Here is a 23643-nt window from a genome sequence, read left to right on the forward strand (position 1 = left end):
AGCAAACAACTGAGAAGGAGTAAGGCAGTTAAAAAGACTAAGACATATGGATACAGAGAAAGAAACATGGATGAAAAATTAGTGATGGAGGTAGTAAAGGTAGGGGAGTAGTAGAGAAGGAGAGAGGGAGTTACAAAAGAGTAGTAAAGCAGAAAGAGAGAGTGAGAAGAGAAATGAGAAAAGCAGAGTAAGGAAAGGTGAAGAAAAGGAAGCATGAAACGAAAGCAGTGACACATACAGATATTTTAAACTTACCTGACCATCAAACTAATTATTTAGAAATAAATGTTTTTATTTAATTGCAAGGAAACTGAATTACATTTTCTAAATTTTCTTTCTAGTTCTGAAAAAAAGAAAAAAGTATTAATATTCAACAATACATTTTATTAAACAGTACATGTTTTTTCATATTTAGCAAAGCAATTTTTTGCCCTTTTTTGCTGTTTTCAGAATGTTTTGATTTTCACTGAAAATAGTGAAATCAATTGTATTCATCATTTAACAGCGGGCAAAAAAAAAACAATCTGAAAGATTGTTTAAAAAAGCCCCAAATGTATCCTCACTAAAACATACCTTAATAGAAATGTCAAAAATACCGTTTAAGTACAATAACAATTTTCAAGAAATAACGTCTGTAAACCTTGTTGCAAAAGAACATTTTCCAAAATAATATCTGTCAAAGAAGTCCACAATTGTTTGTTTTACCTTTCCTTGAGGCCAAATGGTAAGTTTAAAATCCTTTTTGAGTGAAATATTCAATTTTAATCCTTTAAAATTTAAATAATGCTTTCTTCAGATGCTAAATTTAGTATTTAAAATTTGGGTTTCAGAAAAATTAAGTAACAATTGGGTAAATCATAAGGCAAACGTTGCTTGAAAATCAATTGAGAATCATTACACAGTGTCCATCCTTTTTCACATTTAAGATAAACCGTGTAATAACCGGAAGTTATAGAAGGACCGTCATGAAAAATTATTGCAACTGCAACAAAAGTTTTTCCAGATATAGACAATTGATTACCAACAAACTTCTTTAGTAAAGTTTCCAATTTTGTTCCATCAGCTCTACAACGTTGTACCATTAAAATTACATACTGTCCATATTTCTTTAAAAATAACGTTGACAACATTTCAGATTTACATTCAGAACATTCCATGTTGTGATTAGCATCTTCAACTAATTTACTAAAAGTCACTGTTTTACTTTCTGGTAATGGTAAATATATGAACCTTTCAGAATCAACATTAGTACTGCATGTGTTCATACAGTTATCACAACAATGTTCCCATTTATAAGAGACACCAAATACATTTTCTACTTCTACCCCTTCATCTTCCAGTACCATCAGGATAAAAATCAAGAATTCCTGTGCATCTTGCTGGACATTTTGTGTAAACTGTGTACATCCAGAACATACATCTAAAAGATTTCTAACATCAGAAGCACTTTTTATTTTTATCATTACTCAGCTTCTCATAAAGGAGACTCAGCAAAGAGCAGAATCTTTTTTCATGATTTAGTATTATCTGCTCTTGCAAACTTTCAAGATAAAATACAACATTCAGCACTACATTTGCATAGCAGTTGACACCAGAGCTATTTTCAAAATGACAACCAACAACCTCTTCCACACTGTCCTTTTTCTTTTTGCTTGCAGTCACATCACTGTCATTTTGTTTTCTCTTCTGTACATCCTCATTACAGATATTCTCAAATCTCCTTTTCCGACAAACAACACGTTTTTCAAACACAGGATACTGACCTAAATGAGGAGCATAGCTTCTTCTTAATCTATTATACTCCTTCACACAGTTTGCATCAGCACTTACTTTTGAGTCATCAAAGTCTATCATGAATAAACCAGATAATTTTTTCACACGTGACAAAGCAACATATGCCATACCTTCTTTAAACACAGTAGATCCAATGTTTACAAAAGCACTATCAACAGTTAATCCTTGAGACTTGTGAATAGTTACAGCATATGCTAGAGAAATCGGAAACTGCTTCCTACGTACATATAAGTCTTTCACTAGCAAAAAACGAACTGAACAACGACTAATGACTTTAACCTCTTCAATCTGATCAAATTTTATTTTTAAGAATTCAATTCCATCTTTTTTCTGGTACTTTACAAAACCCACAACTTTACCCATAGCTCCATTCACTAAACCTTTTTCTACATCCAAATTACGTCTTAAAATTACTCTACAGTTCATACACACATAAAGATTCTTTTCCAAACCAGCTGTTTTTGAAATGTTTTTCTCCAGAGAATCCAATTTAGTAGCCAATTTGCCTGTCAATATAATAGTTATTCGTTCATGTTGAATTTTATCCACAGCTTCCAGTTTTATGATCTCTTCATTTTCCAATTTCAAAAGTTCTTGATTGAATACAGAGCATTCATATAGTGTTGGCATTAAGCAGATTACAGTATTTTTTTCAGCAATTTTCTTGTATATTTTCTCTGGAACTATTTCTTCTGTTGTAAACAAATTACTCAGCAATCGACTCTGTAATGATTTTCTGCCATGTTCTGTGAGTAGTCCAATTCTTATATCTTTCAGAATACTTGCATAGTCCTCATCATTGGCTTGCCTCATATTGGTAATGAGTTCCTTATACTCAAAATATGTCCAAATATTTACATTGCCTATACTTCCTAACGACTTTTTTGTGTCTTCATGTGTAAGTGTATGGAATACCGGTTGTCCTTTAACTGGAGTAAGTTGCAAAAGATCCCCAAAAACTATGACGTGTTTTCCTCCAAATAACACGTCATAGTCTGTCTTCAGAATTTGCTGCATTCTTAAATGCACAAAGGCAAGCATTAAGTTTGATACCATGCTTACCTCATCAATAATGAGTACTTTCATTTTCTTCAATACTCTTGAAACTTCCAAGCATGCTTCTCCTGCTAGTTTGTGGTACTTTTATTTTGTTCTCATGCTCTACTGGTAACATTAGCAAATGATGTAAGGTAACTCCTTTTGTGTTATACGCTGCTAACCCAGTTGGAGCAGTAACAACACAAGACAAAATTGAATCCATTTTCTTCTGTAGGTAGCTTCTAATTACATTAATTAAGAAACTTTTTCCAGTTCCTGCTAGTCCACTTACATACATTCTCATTGGTTCAAAAGATGTGCATGAGCACTCTTTATTTTCAGGTAGTAAACAGTGATCAATTTTTTTCGTTACTTCTTCATAAATTTGTTTTTGTTCTTCATTCAGTTGCTGCTCCAAATATGTTAAGTCTACTAAATCTTCCTGAGCTTGATTCATAGCTGTTTCCACTTCATTCATGGCTATTGCTGCTTCATTTTCTACGATTGGTTGTCCTAGAGGATCTTGACTGAATGTCCCAGAACTTTGACTGTCTTGAGAACTGTCTCTAGCTACTTCAGCTGCAATTGTTGCTTCTTGTTCAATTTCTTCATTTAACATTTGAACATAAGTTGCGAAAGTACTGCATTCTATGTTGTCCTTGCTAGCATTGAAGGAATCTTCATAACTCTGGAATTCTCCAAGTAGTTCGTCCTCTGAGCGCCATGGTTTAAACAGCTGCAAAAGTGCCAAGTAGTAAAATTCCTTTTTGGCAGGAGTGTCGCAACTCAGCTTCTGGTGATTTATCAAACTTCCTTTTGTTTGCTTCACCAAACATCCTTCCTCACCACTGACTTTATATTTTCCATTGTTGATATCTTCTGTGGCATTCCATTTAAAAATGAAGTTCTGCAGCACTTCATAGAGACACATGTTCTCAAGGTGATGACTTCTTTGTGGGTAATATGTGTCTAACATGTTTGTTCTTAAAATGTCTGTACTTTCTGGTTCGAACTCTGCTAAATATTCAATTTCTCGAATAGATTTCAGTACCCGATTTCGCATTCCTGCAAGGCCTAAACTTACCCAAATTATTCTTCTGGATTTCGAGTACAGACTTGCAGATGATAACCTATCTGAGCATTCGTAGGATCCAATTTCTCGATGCGATAACATCTTTAAACTGAAACTGTATAGCTTCTTACTGACAGTCTTCTCGTGAGAAATCTCTTCCCACATTTCCTTCAATTCCGTTTTCTCAGATTTAGTGATGTAAGATGTGACATACCGAGCAACAGCAATAGTATTGTCAGCCACATACTGTATATCCATGTTAGCATTCCACATGGATAAAATGACTGGGTTGTAGTCATTTATATATTTTGACTTTTCTTTTCTTCTTAGGTTGTAGGTATTCTTAGGCGATTTTCTTGTAATAGTATGTCGCACAGCTGACATAAAACTGTTTACTCTTCCTTTTGAAAGAACAGGTCGTGGAAATCCAAATCAACATTTTGTGTAGAATTTATCTTTACTCTTGTACTTTCGTCGACAGTATTTTCCACACCGATGACTTTGGAAACGTAAAGCTTTCTCTTTTAAGTTTTTCTCTTCTGTGCTTTTAGGTATAGCACATGTTGCATATCCTTCAATGAAAGATAAAACTGCTTCATCAGCATCTGTTCCAAATTTTGGGGCATCCTTGATCCACAACAGCATATGAATGTGAGGAGCACCTCTTGCTTGGTACTCTTTTCTCCAAAAGAAATCCACAACTTCTCCAAGAGGTGGATTTTTTTTTATTGCAGATGAAGGACATCATAGCCTCAAATCCATGATTAAAATATCTGCAAACATTAACCGGATCCAATGAGCACAATTCTCCTGCTGTCTTGTATTGTATGTTTTTAATGTTTGAATTTGCCTCTCGAAGAAAATCTAGAAGATCGTCCCAAGCATACTCAGCACCGCTTAGGGTAAGGAACCATGTAGGAGTTCCTAAATTCCGTAACATACACTTCAATTCTCCATGGCGTCGGTACCAATATTCATTAGTCCCACGCTGACAAGCCATCAAATTGATCAATTGAGATTCCAAATGATCATTTCGCTGTTGCACTTTGTTGATAAAGTCCTTTGCTGACACATTATGTAGATGTACTCCAGTTTTCAAAATGTGATTTACTGCATAAGATAGTGCAGACAAGTCACTTTCAAATAAAAGATGGAACAAATAAGGAATACTTTGACGAAATCTGAGATCTTCTGCATATAATCTTGTAGTCCGATACTCCGAAGCAGGAATGTGTACTGGACGTTCATCATATCGTCCACCTTCTCCTGTAGGAAACAGTTGGGGAAAACAACGAGCTTCCAAGCTCTCCTCCCATACACTCACAGGAGTTCCTTTTGCTTTCTTCATCTGAAACAGATCAATAGCGTTTCCCATAACTTCTTTAGAATGAAGAGGATGTATGCTGAAATGTTCATAAATTTCTTCTTCTTTTGACTTATCCACTTTTTCAATTTGCCCAGTTGGTATTCCTATGTCTTCTAGTAAAACTTCTTCATCTTCATCCATATAAATGGCTTCATACCATTTATAATTTTTTTTCAAATACAAATTTGCTCTTTGTACTTTTCGTACATCCACCAGCTCCTGCCAAATGTTCTTATTCTTTGTAGGTACACCATTAACCAGAATAACTAATGGTTCAGTTTCCAAAGTATCTGCCTCAATTGTTTCCATATTTTTTTCAAATCCAATGGCAAATAGACAACTCTTCCTTTTAAACCTCTTTGTAAATCCGAAGGAGGTAATTTACCTGTTTTTGGCTCCATACGCACTATGGTCTGAAACGGATGGACACATTGAATGAGTATAGACTCATACGTATTTAAATCAGAAAGTTCTGGAGGAATATCAACCAATTCTAATTTATTATGTACAGCTTTTGCTGGCATTCTATTTTCTTCTAACTTGTTATAACAGTATTTACAAATACGCTGATATTCACCCAATTCAAAACAATTTTCCAGAAATATATATGTTGCAAAATCTTTCCACTTATAATTATCTTCATTTTCACTTTTTTTATACAGATCAACATTCCTTGTTTGAATTTTATAATGGCTTCTCCGGCAACAAATACGAGTAATATGTGGTCTTTCATTAGAGATGATAGTAAATTTTGTCATTTCATCTTCAAAATTTTTACTAACAGTAAGTTCTACATTCTCTTCCACATTTTCATCAATAACTGTGTCATTTTCTGCACTTTCTTGTTCTGGACCAAAGTAACAAAACTGAATCTCATCAGTAACCTTCACTACATCTGATACAGATCCACGGAACAGAGCATTATTCAACTCATTTAACTTTAGTGCTGGACTTTTAGCAAAATACAATGTTCTCACAAACTTTCTCATTTCAGTATGATGAACAGCCAGCATCCTAAAATGGTGAAAAACACTTTGACACACTTTCCTAGATAGACAAGCCAGAGAATGTCCTTGCAAACCAGTATTCTCTCTCACTCTGCATGGATCTAGTCTTTGAAGCATCTTAATCTTCTGTTTAACACTCTTTTTATTATATTCTCTTAGAAAGTCACGTAATTTAGCAATAGATTCCTGACGCACAGTACAAATACTACTACAATTCCAAGTGTACACTGGGGCTTTAGGACGTCTCCCCATAACCTCATCAGCCATCACTTCTTCCTCATTTCTTGGAACCATTTTCTCCTTTTCCATTACACAACCATCCTTAAATTAATATGCTCTACCATTGGTGTCAACTGCATGCAACAAACTATTACTTTGAAGATAACTCTCTTCATTAAAAAATGGTTCAGTACTTGAACTATGCTTCCATTCTCCTAAGAACACTTTACAAAATTTATTTTCACTTCTCTTTTCCTTTTGATTTGTGACTTCATTGCATTGACTAATTTATCTAATCTACGCATCCTGTTCAAAATTAAAATTAATAGTTTTTTTTATTTCTAAAGCCTTCGTAACAATACTTTCAATACATTTCTTTTTCTTATAAAATTTGGTTTTCTTCTTATATTTTTTCACATCCTTTAGCAAATTTAACATCACTCTTCTCTGAAACATTTTTCGACTAATGTTTTTAAAATCTATTTTTCGTGTTAAGTCACTCTTTCTTACTTCTGAGTCTACATTAGCATTTTGTTTTTGCTGTCGACTCTGTTGTTGTTTTGTACTTGAAACACTGTTTGAATTTATCTTTCGATCATTTTTTTTTTTGAAGATATTTTTTAAAAATTCTTTAGTCTGCTTACCAGAAGACTTTTTCTTTTTTCCAACACGAGCTTCTCCTCCTATTTTTTTTACCAGTTGTCTTCAAATATAGTTGTTGTTGCTTTTCTTTTCTCTTTCTTGACTTTATAGGCATCTTTAAATTTTTTCACTGTTGCTCAGCAATACCTGCAAGAAACTAAAAAAAAATACTTTTATGTAATTTAATTCATTACAATTTTTTTTTGAGCTTTTCAAATCCTATCACATGAGCTGACCCTTTCCTACGAGTCCAAGAGAAACATGAATTAAATCTCTGACAACAATTCCTGTGTGCACACAGACTCATGGTGTGATTCTAGGCAGAAAACGATATTTGATTGGCAATTTGAAAGCACATTTACTACTGTGGAGGAGCAAGTGATAATTACTGTGACAGCCTGACATATTTTTCTTATATTTTACAGAAGCAGAAAAGAGCACATGTCCTTACAGCTATTTGAGACCATGACCATGTGTTACAGGGTGAGTGATTAGACTAGAGCAAAGGAAATGAGCCTTGGTGACGTTGAATCTGTTTGCGTTACACACTGCTATCTGAAACACCACACAGAGCTGAGTAGTACGCACGGGAGTGTAGGAGAAGCTGCTGCATGTGTGCAAAAAGTGTGTTTCTGGAGACTGTGTATTGTCAGTTGCAAGAGAGATCTGCATGGAAACTTGCACAACTGCATGAAGAGTGCAGACATATGTATAAGAGTAGATGTGTGGTAAGGGTTAATTGGACTTTTGAACATGTAGGAACAACCTCAGCCATTGCAAGATTTGATGGAAAATCTACCTTGTTGATTTGAAATGTGTTAGCATTTGCCTCTCATTTTTGAGATAGTGATTTCTGCTGAGTGCTAACCAACACATTTGAAGAAAACAAGCTGGCCCTTTCCTGAATGTGCAAGTTTTACAGAACAACAGCAACACAAATTAAATCTCTGACAACAATTCCTGTGTGCAGACAGACTCATGGTGTGATTCTAGACAGAAAGCGATATTTCCTTTGGCAATTTGAAAGCACATTTAGTACTGTGGAGGAGCAAGTGATAATTACTGTGACAGCCTGACACATTTTTCTTATATTTTAGACAACCAAAAAAGAGCACATGTCCTAACAGCTCCTTGAGACCATGACCATGTGTTACAGGGTGAGTGATTAGACTACAGCAAAGGAAATGAGCCTTGATGACGTTGAATGTGTTTGTGTTACACACTGCTATCTGAAACACAACACAGAGCTCAGTATTACGCATGGGAGTGTAGGAGAAGCTGCTGCATGTGTGCAAAGAGTGTGTTTCTGGAGACTGTGTATTGTCAGTTGCAAGAGAGATCTGCATGGAGACTTACACAACTGCAGGAACACTGCAGATATGTGTGTAAGAGTACATGTGTGGTAAGGGTTAATTGGAGTTTTGAACATGTAGGAACTACCTCACCCATTACAGGATTGGAAGGAAAATCTACCTTGTTGATTTGAAATGTGTTAGCATTTGCCTCTCATTTTTGAGATAGTGATTTCTGCTGAGTGCTAACCAACACATTTGAAGAAAACAAGCTGGCTCTTTCCTGAAAGTGCAAGTTTTGCAGAACAACAGCAACACAAATTAAATCTCTGACAACAATTCCTGTGTGCACACAGACTCATGGTGTGATTCTAGGCAGAAAGCGATATTTCCTTTAGCAATTTGAAAGCACATTTAGTACTGAGGAGGAGTAAGTGATAATTACTGTGACAGCCTGGCACATTTTCCTTATATTTTAGACAAGCACAAAAGAGCACGTCCTAACAGCTCCTTGAGACCATGACCATGTGTTACAGGGTGAGTGATTAGACTTCAGCAAAGGAAATGAGCCTTGATGACGTTGAATGTGTTTGCATTACACACTGCTATCTGAAACACAACACAGAGCTGAGTATTATGCATGGGAGTGTAGGAGAAGCTGCTGCATGTGTGCAAAGAGTGTGTTTCTGGAGACTGTGTATTGTCAGTTGCAAGAGAGATCTGCATGGAGACTTTTACAACTGCATGACGACTGCAGATATGTGTGTAAGAGTACATGTTTGGTAAGGGTTAATTGGAGTTTTGTACATGTAGGAACTACCTCACTCATTACAAGATTGGAAGGAAAATCTACCCTGTTGATTTCAAATGTGTTAGCATTTGCCTCTCATTTGTGAGATCATGATTTCTGCTGAGTGCTAGCCATCACACTTTAAGAAAACAAGCTGCTCTTTTCCTGCGAGTGCAAGTTTTACAGAACAACAGCAACACATTTTAAATCTCTGACAACAATTCCTGTGTGCACACTGTTTCATGGTGTGATTCTAGGCACAAATTAGTATTCCTGGGTGATGCCAGGCCCTTTCCTGAAAGTGCAAGTTTTACAGAACAACAGCAACACAAATTAAATCTCTGACACCAATTCCTGTGTGCACACTGTCTCATGGTGTAATTCTAGGCAGAAAACAGTATTCCTGGGTGATACCAGTAAACCTTAACTTATGTTGAAGACATACCCCATAATATCTAACATGTTCAAGGCACTTAAATATCTTCCTTAACAGAAAATGTAAAACACAACTTTTAAAGTGGTAGGAAAATGTACCATGCTATTTTCAAATGTGTTTGCATTTGCCTCTCATTTTTGAGATAGTGATTTATGCTGAGTGCTAACCAACACAGTTGAAGAAAAGAAACTGTCCCTTTCTTAAAAGTGCAAGTTTTACAAAACAACAGCAACACAAATTAAATCTCTGACAACAATTCCTGTGTGCACACAGACTCATGGTGTGATTCTAAGCACAAAGCAAAATTTTCTTTGGCAATATGAAAGCACATTTAGTACTGTAGTGGAGCAAGTGATAATTACTGTGACAGCCTGACACATTTTTCTTATATTTTAGACAAGCAGAAAAGAGCACATGTCCTAACAGCTCCTTGAGACCATGACCATGTGTTACAAAAAACAAGCTGCCCCTTTCCTGCGAGTGCAAGGGTAATAGAGCAAGACCAACACAAATTAAATCTCTGATAACAATTCCTGTGTGCACACTGTCTCATGGTGTGATTCTAGGCAGAAAACAGTATTCCTGGGTGATACCAGTACACCTTAACTTATAGTGAAGACATACTCCATCATATCTAACATGTTCAAGGCACTTAAATATCTTCCTTAACATAAAATGTAAAACACAACTTTTAAAGGGGTAGGAAAATGTACCATGCTATTTTCAAATGTGTTTGTATTTGCCTCTCATTTGTGAGTAACTGATTTCTGCTGAATGCTAACCATCACACTTTAAGAAAACAAACTGCCCCTTTTCTGCGAGTGAAAGGCTAACAGAACAAGTGCAACACAAATTAAATCTCTGACAACAAATCCTGTGTGCAGACAGACTCATTGTCAAGGCTCACCTTCAGCTTCTCGCTGGTTGCCGTTGTCTTGCACAGGAACAGAAGCTGCTAGTTTCCCGACTCCCACTACCAATCACTCAGTCCCAAGGAATGTCTCGGGCTCTAACTGATCAGCAAGGGGGAAGGGGGAATTGGATAAAATAACAAACGAGAGAAGAGACTGGTTCTGGACCTTCTGGTTTTCCTATCTGGAATTCTTCTTCAGCTATCTCTCTGCTACTGAAGATTCCTGAGGTAACTAAGCACACAACATTATATTATTATTATTCCTCCTCTACTCTACTCTGTCTCTTTTCTTCTTTCCTCTAATGTGTTTCCTACCTACCCAGGTATCCTGAACTCTGTGCCTCTCTTCTTGTTCAACTCTGACTTTTTCTTCTTTCTTGTTATTGATGTCACTATTATCTGTGAAACATATATTCGTTATTATCCCTATTTATCTTGTAGTCTTAATATCTTTTAACCCTCTCTCTTTTGACCTACCATCAATCTTTCTTCTCGTGATTTCTCTTCTTTCTTTTCTGCTTCTAGTTACGCTAATGACTGTAGACTTCTAGAGGATTTTTTATGCTTGGACTTCTCCAGTTGCTTCCTCTCCTATGGTTACTGCGGATTGTTATGGCTCTGGTAAGTCTTACTCCTTACTTTATTAGTTGGCTGTTCTATAGTCTTTAATATGTTTTTTCCCTTGAAACCTTTACGGTAAAACTGTAATATACTTCTTTTCTTTTCAGGACTCGGTAAACTGATCTCAGCTGTCCCTGGTAAGTCTTAATTAATTGCGTCACCCAACACTACTTATCATTTAATGTGGCCTTTGATAATCTATCAATAATTCACTTAGCTTTCTTCTGTCTTCTCTTCAGGTGCTGTAGAAGTCGTGTCTCGTTTCCTGAAGCAACGAGGAAAAACTCCGAACTCAACTCTCAGTAAGTTGCCTCTACGGACTCTGCGACCTTTTCTGTTCTCTTCGGTAAGTATCGACACAACTCTCTTGTGTCACTCTGGAAAACTTCTTCGACAAATATTCTCTTCAGAACTGGAAACTCCGAACTCAACTCTCAGTAAGTTGCCTCTACGGACTCTGCGACCTTTTCTGTTCTCTTCGGTAAGTATCGACACAACTCTCTTGTGTCACTCTGGAAAACTTCTTCGACAAATATTCTCTTCAGAACTGGGAACTCTCTCTAACACGTCTTCTCTGAGGAAAAATCTTGGTGAAGTGCGCACTACCTCAGGCGCGCGCGCGTCACATCGTCTCCCTCTAGATCTGTTAACAACTAGACCGCCGACCCCAGCGTCTGCGCGGCCATCTTGGAAATGCGGGCATGACACAAACTCGACCATTGAAAACCATTCAGAACTGAAGCGCCCATAGAACTTAATTCCTTGCGCTTCGTTTTGGAACTCACATTAGGGATCCTGACACTCATGATGTGATTCTAGGCACAAAACAGTATTCCTCAGTGATACCAGTACACCTTAACTTACAGTGAAGACATACTCCATAATATCTTACAAGTTCAAGACAGTTAAATATCTCCTAAAACACAAAATGTAAAACACAACTTTAAAAGAAGAATGACAATTCTAATATTTATATAAAAAATCACCACATACATCCCCTCTCAAACTCATAACTCACCTTTAAAATTAGTTAGTTGAGAAATAAATGTGGCATTCAAACAGAAGATTATCAGAGCCAGAATCTCAGAGCTGTACACCTCTCTCCTCTCACCACAACCAGTAAATGGCAATGTTTCCCTCTCTTTTTTCACAAATATACATCTTAATGTAAAATCACAGTCCTTCCCACATTTTTTCAAATGGAATCACACATTTCTATTGGTTGCAACTTTCAACCCCTTTCCAAATCATCCCTTCCCCCAACATGACTTCTGCCTGCTACCATAGCAACAGGTCATGGAACACTGGTGTGAGCAGAGAGGTCAGAAGTTCAGCACACAATGTTTCAAATCCAAAGAGCAAGAGTGCTTGACTTTTCAAACCTAATAGCAAATCCAAAGTAATGTTCAGTGGGAACACATTTTTCTGTACTAATCCAAAACATGCTTTTAAAAATGTAAACATACAGCCTAGTTTTAACTGTAAAATGGTTTGAATCAGCCAATGAGTTCTTTTTATTAAAAAAAAGTATGTATGCCTCCATTTTTCAACTGTCTTTCTTTTCATATTGCCATTCTACTGAAAGACACCTCCTGAGTGCATCCTGTTCTCCTTGAAAGATGTTCACAGTGTGGATTGTAGGTCATAGCTCTGTCTTCTGGAGTGAAAAATTTGCAGAAAAAAGAGGTATTGTAAAAGACCTTACTTTGCCAAATGTAGACATTAAATGGATTGGTCAGAGAGGGTTAAAGTGGCACCAATTAATGCCTTTGGTGAAAACCTTTCTACATCTCCCACAGCCTAACCTTATTATTGTGCACTGTGGTGGAAATGACCTAGGCACTTTAACTGGGGTAGGTCTGGAAATGCTTATTAAGGACACCTTTCTGCAATTGATATCACTTTTTCCACAAACTGCCTTTGTATATTCTAATATATGCAAAAGGCAAAAGTGGAACTGGTCCAACCAATTTTGTCCGCAGATTGACAAAGCAAGGAAGCACGTCAATAAGTCTGTTTCTGCTTTCCTCAGAGACTATGGTATGGGTTCTATATACCACAATAACTTGCGTTACAACATGCAAGACATTTATAGAGGAGACGGTGTACATTTCAATGATGAAGGGAACAGAGTCTTCCTCTTGAACTTTAGACTCTGCATCGGTACTTACTTGTAGGTACCGAAAAATACTCAATAAACACAGGGGCTCTTTTTAGAGCCACCTAATATCTAAACACTTAAACTTGATTTTTATTTCTATTTTTTTTTAATGTTTTTTTCTGGTGCGCGCAGAGTGCGCGCACCTCGCGATGTTTTTAAAAAAAAAAAAATCTTTTTTTTGCCCTTCGTGGTCCTACTGTGACCCCCTGACAATGGCTAGGGGGTCAAGAACTCCCTACTCTGCCCCCTATTCACGTTCTCCACCTTTCCTTTTCAGTGCGACAGACAAAATGGCGGTCGACATTTCCTGATTTCGACCGATTCGAATGTTTACTGACATCTAACAACTAATCAGAATTACGCTCGCGCACGGCAGGGTGCACGCACAGGGCTTGCACAGTGCGCGCTCCCTGCGCGCGTATAGATATTGATATGCTTTTAAATGCTATTTTCTCAGAAAATACTGAACAGATTTACACCAGACCTGCGAAAGGCACTTCCTTGACCTTATGGCTACCTCTCTGCCAAATTTCAAGTAATTCTGTTCAGCCGTTCGGGCTGTAGCTGCGACTAAAGGTCCTATGGAAAAATGCATGGGGAAAACGCGTTTTGGGACCTCCCCTTTTTCTCCGCCCCCGCTTAACGAATCACCCCGAGACTTTCAGGGTAGGAGCTGAGTGGAGCGCCCCATTAGTTTTGAAAATTTCGCGAGGATTCATCAACCGGCGCCAAAGTTATTCAAAATAGAATTTTGAGATTTCCTATGGAAACACGGTCCTAACTATAACTATCTACTGGCGACCGCCAGTAGATAATTATCTACTGGCGGTCGCCAGTAGATAGTTATAGTTAGGGCCGAGTTCCCATAGGAAATCTGAAAATTCTATTTTGAATAACTTTGGCGCCGGTTGACTTATCTTCGTGAAATTTTCAAAACTAATGGGGCGCTCCGCTCAGCTCCTACCCTGAAAGTCTCGGGGTTATTCGTCAAGCGGGGGATGAGAAAAAAGGGGGGTCCCAAAACACGTTTTCCCCATGCATTTTCCCATAGGACCTTTAGTCGAAGGTACAGCCCGAACGGCAGAACAGAATTACATGAAATTTGGCAAAGAGGTAGTCCTCAGGTCAGGCATGTGCCTTTTGCATATATGGTGTAAATCTGTTCAGTAGTTCCTGAGAAAATTGCAGTTAAAAGTACATAAATATCTATATCCGCGCACCAAATGTCCACGAGCGTAATTCTGATTGGTGGTTAGATGTCAGTCAACATTCCAATCGGTCGAAATCAGGAAGTGTTGGACGCCATTTTGTGTGTGACAGTGAAAAAGAAAGGTGGAGAACGTGAAAAGGGGGCAGGGTAGAGAGTTCCTGACCCCCTAGCCTTTGTCAAGGGGTCCCTGAAGGACCCCGAAGGGTGAAAAAAACATTTTATTTTTTTTCAAAAAATCGCGCGGTGCGCGCACGGTGCGCGCACCGTGAAAAACCCTTAAAGAAAAAAAAACATTTTAAACTGTTTATAAGTTTATAGAAGATATTAACTATGCTGTTCAACTTTATCCAAATTCAAAATAAAAGAGCTGAGCCATTCCATATTAAAGGATACAGTCAATCTATAACTATATACATAGATAGTTTATTGTAAAATAAATATATAAAAAATATAATAATACATACATAAATTAGCATTTAAAAAACCTTACAAATTCACTAAAAAAAACATAGGTTTCACACACATTATAGTTAGAAATTAGCATTTAAAAAACCTTGCAAATTCACTGAAAAAACCATAGGTTTCACACATGTTATAGTTAGCTGGACATTTCACTCGTAAAAAACCATTGAAATTCCCCCGTTATAGTTAGTTCAGCTAACTATAGCTCGCGCAACCGCAATCCACTGCTGATGACGTCACATATTACATCACTGATGACGTCATCCAGTGAGTGTGTGTTTCTGTAAAGTTTAAATATGTATAATATATATAGGGAAAGGCCTGTGGAAGAATGAGTGGCTGTACAAGTGTATGAATGGATGATTTTCTAGGTGCATAACTGACTCTATAAGTGAGTCATTTGAGATGTCATCAGTGATGTCATGAGAGATGTCACTGACCATGTCATGAGTGATGTAATATGTGACATCATCAGCAGTGGATTGCGGTCGCGCGAGTTATAGTTAGCTGAACTAACTATAACGGGGGAATTTCAATGGTTTTTTACGAGTGAAATGTCCAGCTAACTATAACATGTGTGAAACCTATGGTTTTTTCAGTGAATATATATATATACATACATATATTCAATAAAAAAACAAAGGTTAGAGGGATGTTGCAGTTAGAGGGACTTAATATTGGAAAATAGAATTTTTAAAAAACCTTGGAAATTAACTGAAAAACCAAAGGCTACAGGCACGTTATAGTTAGGCTCAGATTTCACTCAAACAAAACCAGTGAAATTTAGCAGTTATAGTTACCTCAGATAACTATAATGTACACCCCAGCAATGCTCTGCTTAGGATCTCACATATTATAGCACTCCTGATATGCTCAGTGACATCACTGAGACATCTCAAAGACATCACTGATGACATCATCCAGTCAGTGTAAGCATTTTCTACACGTTTATTCTTGTTAAACATATACACTAACTGGCACATGCATCAAGCAAAAATCTCCTCTCAAAAATACCGAATCGCAAAAATCATCCGTTAGCGAGTGGCAAACACTAAATTCCAATGCATCAACCCCAATAGCGAAAAAAATAAAGAATCGCTAAAATAATCCCCGTTACATTAAAGAATCGCTAAATAGGGAATCGGTAATAGCGAAAACACAAATTGCTCCAGGAATTAGCGAGTAGCAAATAAAGATTCGCTAAAGAATGCATCAAAAATCGCTAATACCGAAAATCTACAAAATCGCTATTTAGCATGAGCAGAATAAGGGGAATCAGAACCAGGAGGTAAAGTTGCAGACACACCAAAAAAATACAAAAATTTAGTCAAAGTGTACGACAGGTGTAGTCAATCAGAAAGCCTTCAAAAATGTGCCTGGAGACCTCGTTTCCTTTCACAAAATGGCAGCCCTCTACGTGCTTGCAAGGAGGATGAGAATAAATGCAGCAGCACAGCGCAGGAGGAGGATCCAGGAGAGGGTATTCAGAGTGCGCATTACATTGCTGGGCCAAAATGAGGATGAAGTATATGACAAGTACCGTCTCACCAGTGCCATGATAATGCGCCTAATTGCTGACCTGGAACCACTACTGCATCACCAGACACGTAGTACCAATACCATTCCTTCACACATCCAGGTCCTATGCAGCCTGCACCTACTGGCGTCTGGAAGTTTCCAGGGGGTCGTAGCAGACGCGGGAGGCATATCACAAAGCGCACTTTCACGCTTCTTCCGTAAATTCATTGATGCAATGCTGACAATGATACATACCCACATCAGTTTCCCCACAACCCCACAGCAGATGGACCAGACCAAACAGTAATTCTACCAGGTGGCCCAATTCCCCCATGTCATAGGATGCATTGACTGCACGCATGTCCCCTTCTGTCCCCCCTCAGCCAATGAGTACATCTTCCTTAACAGGAAGTCCTATCACTCCATCAACGTGTAGGTCGTGTGCAATGCCAAGCACATAATCACAGACATAGTGGCCCAATTTCCAGGGAGCACACACGACTCATATATATTCAGACACAGTGGGATCCACAGGCATCTGCTCAATGGAGAATTCGGAGAGGGACTCCTGCTTGGCACATACTCATACCTATTCATTGCATCAGTATCATACATGTATTAGCATAACTGCCACTAAGCCTTTGCTTCTCCCCTGTAGGTGACAGTGCATACGCCCTAAGGGAATATATCCTCACCCCCTACATCAACCCAGCAACACCACAGGAGCAACGCTACAACGCGGCACATATTAGCACAAGAAATGTGATAGAGAGAACATTCGGGATCCTGAAGAGTCGCTTCCGAATCTTACATAAGACTGGTGGTGCTTTGCAATATAAGCCAGAGACCTGCTGCAGGATTGTAGCAGTATGTGCCATGCTGCACAACATTGCAACCAGAAGGGGGATACCCATAGAGATGGACAGAAACAACAACGATCGGAATGACCAACCACCCGCACAACACCAACAGTTACATGTGCCAAACACAGCTGAAGGTCAAAGGAGGCGGACATACATCACACAACATCATTTCAGAGCCAGGTAAGAATGGGCCATCACTAAATATTTTGGAGTTCTAATGTTTACTTCACATAAGCACTTGTCAAAGTGATGTAACATGAGTATACTAAATTACAGTGCTTCTACACATTGTGGTGAAAACATTACCGTTGGCATCACGGGAGTGCAAACGCAAAATGCAAGTGGCCCATGGTTACACCACCATGGACAGAGATGCGGGACTGAATGTCTAGTGCTGCTTCCCACGTACCCCCAGCCTCCTGTCGCGTGTCTCCTCTACCTCACCACGATGTGTGTCTGTGGCTGTAGAGGTGCGCAAACTGCGCCTCCTGTTGCAGGTCTCCGGCACGGACACGCTGCTCACACTTGATGTGGCCTCACTGCCCTCCTCCCCTCCAAAGTTGCTGCCACTGAATGTCCCTGACTGCAAGTGTTCCACTGCAGTGGTAACCTGGCCTAAGGCCTTCGCTACATCCCCACAGTAATGGCCGAGGTCCACCTGCAGTGACACAGAGCGGCGGGACAAAACTGCAGTACTGTTGCAGAGCTTTATGATGGCCCTGGTAGATGCAGTGGTACAGAGCAAGTTCTGCCTATGCCTCCTGCGCTCGCTGTGTTGTCCTGTTAGGATGGCACGGGTTAGCTCCTGTAGGTTTTTATTGATGGTCATGTGCCGCACAGCATCTGTCAGAGTGCACATGTGTTTTGCCAGTTTGGAGATGTTGAGATTCATTGTTCCCATGTGTCTCCCCTGCAGGCGCTGAACACGCAGCATTTGGGCCTCTACACCACCATAGATGTTCCTTGGCTGTTCGGGATGCTCTGCAATACTGCGCATGGACTTGCGCCGCTGTGTGACTTGGCCACGTACTGTTGGTGGGGCTGGCGGTGTGACACGTTCTGACTGGGGCACTTGTTGGTGCTGGACTCGGCTCTGTATCCATCACCTGCAGGGAGGGGACATGTGCACTGCATCTTGGTGGTGTTGTCGGTGGTGGTGGTGTTGGTATTGTTGCTGGTGGTGGTGGTATTGTCGGTGGTGGTGGTGTGGATTGACCTTCCTGCGGAGTCTCTCCATCGGTATCTGCCGGTGTCTCGGAGATGATGAGGCGCTCACTGTCATCAGTCCACCGGAGATGCATCTGTGTGTGAAACAGTGCCTTGTTAGTTTAATTTGTGACTACATCTGTTTGTCATTCCGCATTTATTTCCTACAATAAATTAAATATTTAGACACACTGTTGGGCCTGTACTGCTGATCTCATTTATTGTGCATTGGTGATCATACATGCACACTTGGCTAACATGACTACAACTCCCATGATGCAATACTAATGTGGGGTATATGTGTTTTGCACTTCTCCCTGCACACTGTGATTGACCTGGGGGGATGGGCATGGGTATACAATACGCAGCGTATAGGCGCAGGCATGCGTCTTACCTTGTTCTGTTGTTGCTGCGCTGGAGGTGTCCATCTGGGTTACTCCGACGACTGCCTCTGGCTCAATGGTCCCCTCAACGAGCTCCTCCAGGGCAGTGTTGGCAGGTACTCTGGATGGCCCCCCTCCTGTGCCAGCTGCTTCCTTGACACTTTCGGCAATGCGCTCCTTTGCCCTCTTCCTGAGGTCATACCACCTCTTCTTAAGGTCGTCGATGCTGCGGTGCGTCACTCCGACAGCATTTACCCTCTCCCTAATGCGGAGCCATATCTTCCGCTTCTCTGCTTCGGGCACCTTGAGTGACAGCTTCCCAAACAGCTTATCATGCTTGCTGGTCACCTCCTCGATCAAATGCTCAAGTTCCCTGTCAGAGAACTTTCTCTTCCTCTTCCTGGGCGTGTCTGATGTGGCAGGTGCATTTTTGTCCATCCTGGATGAAGGTAAACTGGATGGATTCTGAGGGTGAAGTCTCTTGGCTCAGCTTGTATGCTCTGCCTCCTCCTGTGAGCTCCTCAGGGCAGTGAATGAGGGATGGGCTGGATGACTTCCTGGTTGTGATGTCATTAGCCCGCTTCTGGTGCGACCCGTTTTTTGCGAAATCGATATTACCGAATTCGCAAATACCGAATTCGGTAATACCGGATTCGGTTATTGCTATTCTTTATTTTAAGGAATCGCTATTGTGTTTTCAGTTAGTTTTAGCGATTTTTAAGGAAAGGCTAATTTTTACCGAATCTGTACATGCATCCCAGAAAGCGAGTCCTTATTAGCAATTCCTTATTTATCGCTAATAAGGACTCGCTTTTCGGAATTTTGATGCATGTGCACCTAAGCTTCTACAAAGGTTAAATAGTATACTAGGTGTACTACTAATTAGTGATACTACTTCTAACATATATTATGTGAGTGACTTTGTTTATCCATGTGTGAGTGCATGTATGAGTGGATGTATTGGTGTGTGGGTGAGTGTTTGAGTGGCTGTTTGGGTGTATAAGTGGGTGTGTGAGTAGCTGTGTGGGTGAGGGAGTTGCTGTGTGGGTGGCTGGGTTGCGAGTGAGTAGGTGTGTCAGTGGCTACATGGGTGAGTTGCAGCATGGGTGTGTGTAGATGTGGGTGTGTTAGTAGCTGTGTTTGTGAGTGAGGAGCTGTATTGGGGACTGAGTGGATGTGACAGTGGCTGTATAGTTGAGTGAGCAGCTGTGTAAGTGACTGGAAGGTTGGGTGAGTAGTTGTGTGAGTGACTGTATGGGTGAGTGAGTACCTGAGTAACTATATGAGTGTGTGACTGGGTGTGTAAGTGACAGTATGGGTGAGTGAGTGCCTGTTAAAGTAGGTATTTGGTTAAGTGAGTTGATGTGTGAGTGGCTGTATTGGAGAATGTGTGTCTGTGTGAATGGCAGTATGGGTAAGTGAGCTGATGTGTGAATGCTTGTATGAATGTGTGAATGGGTATGTAAGTGGGTATGTGAGTGAGTGTGTGAGTGCTTCTATGGGGGAGTGAGGGGTTGTGTTGAGAGGCTGTATGGATGAGTGAGTGGGTGTGAGTAGCTATGTAGGTGAATAAGTGGGTGCATGAATAGCTGTGTGAGTGAGTGTGTGGCTCTATTAGTGAGCAACTGGCTGCTGGAGTAGCGATATGGGGGAATGAGTGGTTATATGAGTGGTTGTATGAGTAAGTGAGAGGGTGTTAAAGTTGCTCTATGGATGTGTGAGTAGTTGTGTGAGTATTGATATGGGTCTGTGAATGGGTGTATGAGTGGTTGTGTGGGTGTGTGTATGAGAGGTTGTATACAGATGTAAGTGGATGTGTGAGTGGTTCTGCAGTTCTGTAGATGATGGCATCAGTGATGTCACCGATCAGGTCATAAGTAATGTAGAGTGTGAGATCATAAGCAGTACATTGTGGGGGTATAGGTTATAGATAGCTCAGGTAACTACAACTGCTGAATTTCTCTAGTTTTGTATGAGTGAAATCTGAGCCTAATTATATCATTCCTGTACCCTTTCGTTTTAGAGGGAATTTCTAAGTTTTTTAATGTTATTTGCTAATTATAACGTTCCTGTAACCTTTGTTTTTTAAACAATTTCTATGGTTTTTAAATGTTATTTCCGAACTATAACATCCCTGTAACCTTTGTTTTTTTAATGAATTTCTAAGGTTTTTTACATTTGTATTTTTCTAGCTGTAAACTGTAACCTTTGAGAGTGAGTGTGTGCATGAGTGTCTCAGTGGGTGTGTGAGTGAGTGCGTGAGTGTCTCAATGGGTGTGTAAGTGGGTATCTGAGTGGGTCTGAGAGTGGCTGCATAAGTGTTTTATTGGGTATGTAAGTGGGAGCACGAGTGTCTGAGTGGATCTGTGAGCGGGTGCATGAGTGTCTGAGTGGGTGTCTGTGTTGATGCATGAGTGTCTGAGTAGGTCTGTAAGTGGGAGTAAGAGTGTCTGAGTGTGTTTCCGAGTACCTCCATGATTGTGTGAGTCAGTCTGTGAGTGAGTGCATGAGTGTCTGAGTGGGTCTGTGAGTCAGCACATGTGTCTTTGAGTTGGTCTGTGAGTGGGTGTGAGAGAGAGTATGAGTGGTTGTGTAAGTGGGTAAATGAGTGTCTGAGTGGATCCGTGAGTGGGTGTACACATCTGAGTGAGTGTATGAGTGGGTGCTTGAGTGTCAGAATGGGTCTGTGAGTGGCTATGATAGTGTTTGAGGGGTTCTGTGAGTGGGTGTATGAGGGCCTGAGTGGATTTGTGAGTGGGTGTGAGAGTGCCTGGGTATATCTGTGAATGGGTACATGAGTGGCTGAGAGTCTATGTTTGCGTGTGAGAGTGTGTGAGTAGATTTGTGAGTGAGTGTGTGTATGAATGTCTGAGTGGGTCTGTGAATGGGTGTATCAGTGCCTGAGTGCATCTGTCAGTGGGTGTGTGAGTGCCTGAGTGTGTAAGTGGGTGTCGATGTATCTGTGTGGGTATGTTAGTAGCTGTGCCAGTGACTGGGCCAGAAAAGAACCGCACCTACCCCTTTATCCAAAGAGTCCACAGTTTTGCACAAAATATCTACCCAAGTGGAGTTTTTTTACTAGTTAATTACTAACTGCCACCTCTTTGGGTAAATGTACAGTACATATTGTACACTACAACTGCATAACGGAGCATGAGGAAATGTCACCTGTGACCTTGTGTGCGTTTTGGCAATGTAATTGTTCCTCATGCACCGTTATCCTGAAATTTGTGATAAAATGAATCTTCCAAAAGAGAAGATGACAAGAGTACAAAAAGGTAAATCTCCACCAAACAAGGGTCCTTCCTTTTAACTCTATGAAGTAAGTGCTCCTTTGTTTGGTAGAGTTGTCCTCAAATTCCTCAGCATCAATAACGTGTCACCTAAATCTGAGGAAAGATTGCTGGGGAGCCGTTTGGCAAGCTGCTCATCATCCTGGCAAAAGCCAGTTAGCCCATTGCATACTACTAAGGTGTGCGGGACAAATGAGTTGAGCGTCAGGAAATTTTTAAAATGTTTAAGCTTGTAATTATTTCAAGGGAAAACAATGGACTCTACTCTCACCACTTAAGGACAAGAAAGAACCCACTCATCACAATCACCCTAGTGGAGTACTTTCTACTAGTTAATTGCAAGGTGCTAGCTCCTTGGCTAAATCTCCAGTAAGTATTCTACACTACAGCTACATAATGGAGTTTGAGGAAATGTCACCAGTAACAATGTGTGCGTTTTGCCAATGTGATTGCTCCACGTGCATTTTTATTCAGAAATTTGTGATAACATGAATCTTCCAAAAGAGAAGATAACGAGAGTTCAATAAGGTAAATCTCCATCAAACAAGAGTCCTTCCTCTTAACTCTATGAAGTAAGTCCTACTTTGTTTGATGGAGAAGTCCTCATTTTCCTCAGAATCAAGAATGCTTCACCAAAATCGGAGGAAGAAATGCTGTGGGGCCTTTTGGCAAGCTGCCCATCATCCTGACTAAAGCCTATAAGACAATTTCATACTACTAAGGTTGACGGGGTGCGGCCAAATGGGTGGAGCGTCAGGTGATTTGGACATTTTTATGCTTCTAGTCATTTAAAGGGAGAACTATGGACTCTACTCTCACCATATGAGGGCAAGACAGAACACACTCATCACAGTCACCCAAGTGGAGTACTTTCTACTAGTTAAATACTAAGTGCTACCTCCTTGGGTAACAGTCCAGTATGTATTCTAAACTACAGCTCCATAATGGAGCATGAGGAAATGTCACCAGTGACCCTGTGTGATTTTTGGCAATGTGATTGTTCCTCGTACATTTTTATCTAGAAATTTGTGATAACATGAATATTCCAAAAGAGAAGACAAGAAAATTACAAAGAGGTAAATCTCCACCAAACAAGGGTCTTTCCTCTTAACCTATGAAGTAAGTGCTTCTTTGTGTGGTGGAGTTGTCCTCATACTCCTCAGCATTAAGAATGTGTCACCAAAATTAGCAGAAAAATCACTGGGGGCCTTTTGGCAAGCTGCCCATTATGCCGGTAAAAGATGGTAAGAACATTGCATACTACTAAGGTGGACAGGGTGGGTCCAAATGGGCAGAGCTTCAGGTGATTTTGCACGTTTTTATTCTCATAGTCATTTAAATGGAGAACCATGGACTC

The sequence above is a fragment of the Triturus cristatus genome, chromosome 6 (genome assembly GCF_964204655.1).
Source record: "Triturus cristatus chromosome 6, aTriCri1.1, whole genome shotgun sequence".
Classification (NCBI taxonomy): Eukaryota; Metazoa; Chordata; class Amphibia; order Caudata; family Salamandridae; genus Triturus; species Triturus cristatus.